The 10,135-nt window shown below is 39.5% G+C and overlaps 1 long non-coding RNA gene across 1 annotated transcript; it reads right to left on the bottom strand.

Moving 5' to 3' along the window:
• Positions 1 to 6,404: 6,404 nt before the first annotated feature.
• LOC131003836 (uncharacterized) lies at positions 6,405 to 9,742 on the bottom strand. Its single transcript, XR_009094807.1, has 3 exons — positions 9,238 to 9,742; positions 7,243 to 7,306; positions 6,405 to 6,729 (listed from the first exon to the last, which is right to left on the bottom strand). It is a non-coding gene; the product is annotated as an uncharacterized LOC131003836 (long non-coding RNA).
• Between the last annotated feature and the right edge of the window lie 393 nt (positions 9,743 to 10,135).

Below are 10,135 nucleotides of genomic sequence, written 5' to 3'. Positions count from 1 at the left end.
TCTCTGATAACTCGGTATCCGGTAACTCTATTCCCGGTAGTTGGAAATAAAATAAAATCTCAGCTCAATTCAATCAGCATCTCTATCTCTACTCATTTCTCAAATCTCATCACTCTAATTCCATCATCGGTTTATTCACTCGTATTTCTATTTAAAAGACAATCTGTCTTATCTGCTCATAAAAAAAGTAGTCTCGTAATTCGACATCTCAGTACTCTCAATAGTGTTAAGACACTATCTCACAACATGAGGAAAAGTACGGGGTGTTACATCCTACCCCCCTTAAAAAAAATTTCGTCCCGAAATTTGAGTTATTCACCTTCGGGAAAAAGTTCTGGGTACTTCTCTTTCATCTTCTCTTCAACTTCCCATGTTGATTCTTCTTGACTGTGATATCTCCATTGGATTTTTATCAAAGGAATCGATTCGTCCCTCAATTATTGGATCTTCCAGTCCTGCATAGCATCAGGTTTATCTCTTCGTAGCTCAAAACTGGTTCCAGGGACACTTCTTCTTGATAGATGACGTGTTTTGGATCAAACACGAACTTTCTCAATTGAGAAACATGGAAAACGTCATGGACGTTCGCGAAGCTCAGAGGCGACGCTAGTTTATAGGCTACATGGCCTATTTACTCTAATACATATCATAAGGTCCTATATATATCTCGGTTTGAGTTCTTCGTTAACTCGAAAATGACATGCTCCCCGGGATAGGGAAAAACTCACACAAACATCATTTCTAACGTTGAAAGAATCTATCAGTGATTACTCAACTGTTTGATTTTCTTCTCTCGATTTTGCTAATCGATGCCATAATTCATGGCTATGTGGTTCCACTTCTATTGTGAAAGTCTCTAATAGGTATAATTGTATAAGGTTGCCAAAGTGGCACCTTCACGTGTTAACACGTTAAACATCCTTCTACGAAAGATGTCCTCTCTCGCTTCTTATTCTCCTATCAAAGCGTCGTTTCAGTCTTGGCACATTTTTATACTTTCCGCCTGTGCGGTGTAAAAGGTATCATGAGCTTTGCTCATGATTCATTCTTCAGCTTTGAAAACTTCGCTCGCATTTGTTCGTTCAAACGAACTTGACTTCTTTCTTCAGCAGGTGCGTCAATGGCTTAGCGATTTTTGAAAAGCCCTCAATAAAACGTCGATAGTATCCTGCTAATCCCAGAAAACTATGACTCTCGTGCAGTGTGGTTGGCGATCTCCACTCATGTATCGCTTGGACTTTCGCTGGGTCCACTTTAATTCCTCTCGCAGAAACAATATGGGCGAGAAAATTGATTTCTTTAAGCCAAAACTCGCATTTGCTAAACTTCGCATACAACTTTTCCACTCGTAATCTTTCCAACACGATCCTCAAATGCTCTTCGTGTTCTCGTTTACTCTTCGAGTAAATCAGGATATCGTCTATGAAGACTAACATGAACTTATCTAAGTATTCGTGAAAAACGTGATTCATGAGGTCCATGAATATTGTCGGGACGTTCGTCAAACCGAAAGACATATCTTCCAAACATCTTTGAGTTTATAGTAATGCCATAATGCATACGCGATGCCGTCTTCGGAAATATTTTCCGATCGTATCTTCAGCTGATGGTATCCCGTCCTCAAGTCAATCTGTAAAAAGGTGCTTGCTCCTTGTAGTTGATCGAACAGATCGTCGATTCGAGGTAACGGATGCTTATTCTTTAACGTCACTTTGTTCAACTCTCGATAATCGATACACAGCCTTAAGCTTCCATCCTTCTTTTTAACGAAAAGAACTGGTGCTCCCCACGGGGAAACACTGGGTCGAAAGAAACTCATATCTAGAAGTTCTTGGAGTTGCCGCTTTAACTCTTGCAACTCTGTGGGGGCCATTCTGTACGGCGCTTTCGACGTCGGTGCTACGCTAGGCTCTAACTCGATTGTAAACTCAAGCTGTCGATTTGGGGTAATCCCGATAAAGTCTCAGGAAAAACGTCTTTATACTCTCGCACATCTGGTACGTCGTCAACGTTTGCCTCAAATTCATCTCTCTGGTTCAATTATACAACGTACGCGGTTGTATCTTTTCTTCGCAAGAGATTTCTTGCTTGCAGTGCCGAGATGATCGGCGTCTTCTTCCATTTTCTCTTAATACTAATGAAGGAAGTAGGTTCTTGGCCAGGTGGCTGAAAAGATATCCGTCTCTCCTTGCATTGTATCTTCACATGGTTTTCTTTTCTAACCAGTCCATTCCAAAATTATATCCAAGTGCCACATAGGCATCAGTCTCAGATTTCTAACCTCGAGCTTAGTCGATTTTAACTCGAATTCTAAGTTAGGGCATACGGATGAAACCGTAGAAATTTTGCCTATGGGTGTGGCTATTCTTTAGAGGTTGTGGAGCAGGCTCTACGTTCGGTGTCGAACAAAAATACTATGGGTACATCTTTCAACTTGCCTATCTCTGACAAATTTCCTCTGTTCTTGTCTGGTGCTTTCTACTTACACACGAACAGCTTCTGATGATGCGGTTGATTCGCCTGCGGGGCTGGTAGTTGCCTTTCTGACTGATGTGGTCGGTAGGCTGGCTGTTGTCGCTGTGGTAGAGGTAGCGGTAGAGTTCCCTCCATTGCTTTGAGTTGCGGCCGAAACTGACTCGATCGTCTTTCGCTTCCACTTTGCTGACGATTCGGACACTGATGCGAGTAGTGTCCGACCCTTCCACAGGTGTAACAGCTATTCTTTTTCATCTTGCGTTATCTCCGACGTAATTTATTGCTCTTCGACAAAGCGATAACCCTCGCGGTCCTTGAAAAACTGCTGCTGGGGCAGCTGGGCCAATTATAAGGCTGTTCATCTCAGTTCTGATGTCGCGGTGGTGTATTTTGACTCCGCCACGGCTCCTTGGGGATCTTGACTTCGGTCGTCCCATTTTCTCTTTTCTTCTTGCCTGCATCCAGAAAAGGATGGATTGCACGTCTGAGTGCTCTAACTCGTTTGGGTGCTGAAGCTCAAATCACGTTCTCTGGCTGCATTGCCAGTTCTATATCAAATGCTCTATTTAATGCTTCAGTACACATAACCGCATTCTGACTCGTTAAATCGTCTCGTACTTCTTGTCTCAAGCCTGATCGAACATCTTCTCGTTCAACTCTTCTCGACAAGTGGCATACCGAACCAAGTCGCGAAACTGACGTTCGTATTCAGCTACGGTTTTATTGCCTTATCTCATATCGTCAACTCTATTTCTTTCTTCGATCGGTTTTTCTTTCTCGGTAAAAGTCTAAGGGAACATATATCAACCTTAGAACTAATTCTCATAACTCACAAATCGTAAGACTCTTACTCGACATCATATTATTTTCTCGATTCTCATAACTCATCGTCAAAGACATATCTCATGTCTATCATCGCAACCTCAGCTCAAAACTCTACTCAAGCATAGAGACTCTCTGGTCATCGTCATATAGACATATAAGAAAATTTTCTCTTTCGAGAACTCTTACTAATTGCGGGGCAAAACGAAAATAAAACATCCCCTATTATTACGACGATGCTACTTCTATACTAGTCGTCATCTCAGTCTGCTATCGTGGAAAACATTATCTGCCTCTAACCCATCATCTCGATCTTCTTGAATCTGCTATCGCCTATTCTGGCTTAGCATCACTTCTTCTTGTCCTCGAATTGATTAGCTTTCGGAATACATGGCTAATATAAGAAAATCCATAATCGTAAAGTCGTGCTCGTCCCGTAATAATTATATTCTACGAATGCTCTCATAATTCGAGTTTCTTCCAAACACTCTTCTTATTATACCATCCTAATTACCTAGACGATCCTAACTCTTGTCGGATGTGGTAGGGAAATAGGAGGTGATGAATAAAAATGTCTGATCTTGAACAAGACGAGCTCAAGTAATGGAATGATTCCATAATAGCCAGTGCTATTTCAAGAATAATGAAGAAGTTACAATCAAGGTAAGATCAAAAGCTAGAACAGAATCTAGAATAAAAACTGAGATATGACATGATGGGAATAAATCAATACTGGAAGTAGAAGCAATCCACTAAGTGGAAAATGAATGAATAAATTGTCCACTGTTAAAGCAAAGGGTAAAGATTTCCAACACAAACGGCTCAGGCTCGAACACAGTGGATCTGGAAAAATTTTCTCAATAGCGAATAGTTCATCTCCTGTTGGAGTTCAAATGGATGCAGAAAAATTTAAATACGACCAAGCGGGATAGGGACTCAATAAGTCTACTCTCATGACTACTCTAGCGATGATACGCGCGGTTCCGGTAAAAGTATCTCTATTTCAAAGTACAATTGGTCAATAGTATCTATGCATCCCATGAGGTCTCCATAATACGTTCGTCCTATTAGGGTCGTATCTCTTATTCGCGATGAAAACTCTAACTCTCGTCGTATTATCTCAACGGTTGGTTTCTCTGTTCCACTTCTTCATCTTCTTCTCGATTTATGTTCCTTCTGTTCCCTCTTCTTCTCGGAGGTATATTATAAAGGAAAAAGAAATATATAACTATCGACTTTTAAACTAACCGTTCGTCGTTACGAAATACAAATCCTCGTTTCTCATTTCACTTCTATATCTTATTTGTGATCTCAAAGTTCTCAAAACTCTCATCCAGTCTATTTCTCGTCTATCATCGTTCGTAATTCTCATCAATCTCTATTTCTCATTCATCATCATTCTCAAAGCTCTGATAAAGATAGTGAAACTTACTAATCAACTACATCTCTGTATATACATATATAAGGAAAATTGCCTCTCTCTCGAGGTCTTTTACAAAAGTAGGATCCTATGTACAAAGGTCCTAACACTAAAATGATGCTCTAGTTATACCAGCATCATAGGTACTAAGCACCTATAGATATATACTATCTACACATACATACTATACCATGCCTCTCTACCTATATATATACATATACGTATATATCGACTATGCATCTATACATATGTACGCGTCTACTAGATACACGTGATCGCTAGTCGTCGTCTTCTGAAATCCTGCTCGTCGCATCGTCAACCTCCATATCCTCACTCGGCTCCGTCTCCTCGCTCGGCTCCGACTCCTGACTCTCGTACTCGTCGATCAGTCGGTAGACACTATCGTCGCTCGGCTCATCCTCGACATCGGTGTCCATCATCGGACCATAAATCGGCACCTCGGGAACAGGTACCCACGTCTCGACTCTGTCGGCAGTAATATGATGCTGTAATGGCTGGGTCCTTCCGTGGCCAACCGTCATCTCTGGAGTTTCCTCATCCGAGTCCTCCTCATCACTGTCCAGGTGTACTGGCCGAGACCTTCCCTCATGGGCGTCTCGGGACGGTGAATATAAAATCGAGTGTATATACGTCTGAAAAGCCAAAGTGCCCGGCTCAGGCAACGGGGCAACCCTCGGATAAGGATCAAAGGGCACATACTGTATCTGAGGCTCAACAGAAACAATCGGCTATGCCGACTCAACAGGTGGCAATGGCAAAGGTGCCGTTGCCAGTGTCAAATCCCAAGGCGGTAACTCAGCGCTGGGAAAAAGAATAAGGGATAGAAACGCAAACGGGTCATGCTCTACCACTGGAGAGTACGCCTCGAAAACCATCGGCTCTGAAACATCAGGCTCAAAAGAAACTGGAATCGGATCAGTTGGGGGTGGAGGGGCAATCGGAAATGGCTCCTCGGGAAGTGGGGGCACAACAACAAGCTCCCTTCCCTAGGCTGGTCCCTCAGACTCTCCATACGGCGGTGAAGGTGGCTCGCCATAAACAAGGTAGCGGTGGCTCAACGTCGCGATGAAACCACGAAAATTGGCGCTCACCAACCGCCCGAACTCAGTCCTCCAGATATACTGCGGCACCAGCGAAGTCGCCCAGTCTTGCCACTCGAGGGGCAGCTGTGGAATCAGGTGAGTGATGGCCTCAGCCTCGTCAATCCCGTAGATACTAGTCTCAACATCTCTCCTCGTATTTCACATCAACTGCCTCGTATCAGAATTCATCATATCACACAATTTCGTCATTAAAACAATACATGACTCATTAGTGAATCAAACTCAGCTCTCAACAAGAAAGCAACAAGAAACAACATCAACCTCTTACCTCGTTAAGCCGGAGGAGATGGGGTGCTGGGGTTTCGTTTCAAACTGACTCTCTCAAATTAGCCTAAGAATTCAAATTAGGCTAGTACTCAATTTTAAAAGAGTAGAAACAATCAAAGGTTCAACTCAGTCAAGCAATAGACTCAGAGCAGACGACCTGCTCTGATACCACCCTGTCGCAGCCCGATTCCCGACACTAGTGATAGTGGGGTACGAGTATCGATACTGACTATTTTTAAAAGAATAAAAGATAAGAAGAATAGGTCGAACATCAAGCGGAAGCTCGCATCAAAAGGTGTTAAAGAAATCATTATAAATGAACCCAAGGGTAAAATCGTCAATGTCGTTATAACTTTTTAATTATCAGGAATTTCACGAACAAAAACAAAACGGGTATCGCTCATTTTTCGTAAGGAATCATAATATGCAGAGTATCGCAGCAAAAGGCGAACCGATTATATGTATGAAGACATATAACCGTGAGTACATTGCTTAACTTCAAAAGAAAATTAAAGTATATCAATCATCAAGACTTTATCGTCAAAATGGAAATACGATAAAGTAAATACATCCTCCAACATTTCCCCGCCAGCACCAGACCAATCTCGCTCCTCGCTTAGTCTGCACATTTAGAAATATATGCAGGGCGTGAGTATATAATACTCAGTGGGCAAACGCCGAAAAACAAGAAAGGCGCTCTTAGAGCTATAAGTTTGAAGCTTGCCACATCTCAGCAATACACAGAAATAAAGTTAGCGTAAATGAATCTGTGCATGCAGTTTTCATAATCATGATATCATAAAGAAACGATAGCGCTATCAAAGTACTCATCATGTATGTACCACATCTACAACTCGTCATTATCAAAGGTACTGAGAAGTAGGCCTCCCTCTCAAGTACCGTGACCGGCCGACCCGAAGACGGCTCGCAGTCACCTCTGTGCACAAAATCCCGCTTGTGGCAGGACCGAATTCGTCTCATCAGTAGAGGGTAACACACAAGCTCAACATCAAAAATTGGCAAGTCAAACAGTTCTCAAATATCATTTAACTCAAATCATTTGTTAATCTCATAACATCATCAAATCATTTTAGAAAGTTCATATGATAAACATATACTCAAAATATTGCCCACCTGAAGACCTTACTCAAACACTCCCGTCAAAGCGGAGTTACTTACTTCCTTGCTCTGCTCGTGTCTTCAGGGATCATCGTCATCATCGAAGGTTCATGTCATAAAATGAATCCCGATTAGAACTCAACGACAAAAACTCATGCCTTAACTCATGCTCTATCTTATATTCTATCTCTTAATCAACTCTAAATCCTTAAGTCCAAGGATAGGTTTCAAGAAAATCATGGTTCTAAGTCTCGATTTATCTCTCATATAAGACTCGTCTAATCTCATTAAAACACTTAGGCAACATAAACACATAAGGCACATAAGAAAATACAATCAAACATCAACAAATCATGTCCTGTTTTCCCACTGACTCAACTTCAAAATTTAACACGTTCTGACTCCGACATCTCCTGGACTCCAGACTCATACCAAAAGAAAGGTATTTTAGTCTAGTTTCATTTAAAAAAAAGTAGAGTCAGAAACTCCAAGTGGTTTGGGAGATATGGCGTTTTTACCACGGTCTACCATATTCGGCAGTTTTGAGCAATCGGAAACATTGATTTTTGAAAAATAGTAAACGTTGTCAAAATGAGCTCAAATTTGGTGGATATCTATCCCATACAGTAAGGTTGATACCATAAAATTTTGGAAAGCTAGATCACACAGGAAGCTACTGCAATGAATGACTTTGTCCCCTGTTCTCTGAAATTCCCGGTAGAAATGTGCAGATTTGGTTTTGCATTTTATAAAAATAGTAAATCAAGTCCAAATGCCTTGACATTTTACCGGTATACTCAAGCCGCATGTAGGGACATGCTGGAAAATTTTCAAAGCCATTAGACATCGACAACCCGTCGATCACAGTAGGTCAGTAGCCTACGAAAAGTCACCAAAAACTCATCTCAAACTCTTAAATGCTCAATTCAACATTCCTTCAAAGAAAACCAATCAAAGCTCATTTTAAACACATATAACACTCAAAAACATTCAAAAACATTTAAAATACTCATCATACTCAAATTAACTCTCCTCTTTTACATCTTAACTCAAATCTCAAGGAAAACGTTTCTACAACGTATCAAGTAAATCCTCTTCTCAATTTCATGCTTAAAAACACTCAATCATTCAAAATGACCTCATACTTCTTATAACTCATTTTATACACATAAATCCCCTATAATCATACCAACCAAATTTTAATAAAAACTCATATATTCACATAAACTTTCAACAAAAACATGACAACTTCACAAAATGGTCATAAAGCAAATTAGACCTCATTTTATCAATTATTGACTTCTCAAAATATGAAAACTCAAAAACTCTCATAAACTAACTCAAGTCAAAATTTTACTTAGCTTCCAATAGACTTAATCAAACATATTAAAACACCAACATCATGCTCAATTACACATATCTTAAGCCAAATCATTTATTAAACACATAGACAAGAAAATCCCAATTTTTACCAAACTAAACTCTTTGACATTTTATGAACTCACATGGATCTTTAATCTCATCATATATCTATTAATCTTAACCCATTTAACTCACATATAAACCATCAATTTACAAATTAGAGCATAGATACACATAGCCCTAATTTTAGTAAACTAACTCATATCAAAATCATCATTTGACATCATATACTCAATTTACTCCATCAATCATCATCATATACATCTCATAGACTCATTTACATCATCAATTCATCACTTAAACCATCAACTCAAAAGTTCCCAATTTTGGGTAAACTAAACTTTATCAAAGTTTGAATCTCAAAGCATAGCTTTTCAAAACACACATCAATCATCATTGAACATCACATAGATCATCTTTCTCACCCCAATTCAAGGAAAGAAGAAGAAAAATTTTTGAAGGGTAGAACACCCATATTTTCGAAAATTTAGAGAAAAATGAAGGGGGTGGTTTTCTTGCTTCAAACTCTCAAGAATACTCATATACAATCTCTTACAAGTCTAGTCTATGAATATGGAGATCACTTACCCAAGTTTACACCAAATATCAAATTTTCTCTCACTATCTTCAAGATTGAATCTCCATGGATCTTCTTGAATCTAAGGAGATGGAAGGTGTTTAAGGTGGGATTTTGTTGGTGATTTATGTGTTTGGCATATTTTGGTGAAGCTTCGAAGGTGCATCAATGGAGGAAAATGGTGGAAAGTAGAGAGATGAAGGGGAGAGAGGTGGTGGTCGAAAGTTAGGGGAGAAGGAGAGAGAGGAATTTGCAAGATATGAAATGATCTTGGTAATCTTATAAAAGATTTGTGAATCTTTAAAGAGGATTTGAGAATCTTATGAAATATTTGGCAATTAATGCCTTGATCTCTCTCTCTCTAATCTCTACACTCTCTCTAATCTCTACTCTCTAAATCTCTACTCTCTCAATCTCTACACTTAGTAAATTTTAGTAATTAGTCTCATACTTGGGAAATTAAAAATAAATCATGTGAGAAGGGTGATTAAATAATAATCACAAAAACTATGGAAATATTACTCATTAATAAAGTACCATGGTATAATTATTCATGTGACCAAAATAGAATAATTATAGCACTAATATTAGTGCACTCACTCAATTATAATATTCCTCATCATAGGAAAAATAATTTTTAAAAAAAATTATGCTTGGAAAAATTTCCATAAACCGGCATCGTTCGATTTCTCGGTAAAAATAAACCGCACTTTCTTTGGAAACTTAATAAAAATTCCCAAGTGCTAAGGTTTCAAATAAAAATCATAATAATTTGGTCATATTGACACACGTCACAAAATCACATAATCATTCAGTCACGTAAACTCACATAACATCACATCAAAACAGTCGGCAGACTCAAATAAGCTAGACGTCTCTCTGACCGACTCTATTTATCAAGGTTTCTCA

The sequence above is a fragment of the Salvia miltiorrhiza genome, unplaced genomic scaffold (genome assembly GCF_028751815.1).
Source record: "Salvia miltiorrhiza cultivar Shanhuang (shh) unplaced genomic scaffold, IMPLAD_Smil_shh original_scaffold_273_2, whole genome shotgun sequence".
Classification (NCBI taxonomy): domain Eukaryota; kingdom Viridiplantae; phylum Streptophyta; class Magnoliopsida; order Lamiales; family Lamiaceae; genus Salvia; species Salvia miltiorrhiza.
This window is presented reverse-complemented; position numbering and strand designations above follow the sequence as displayed.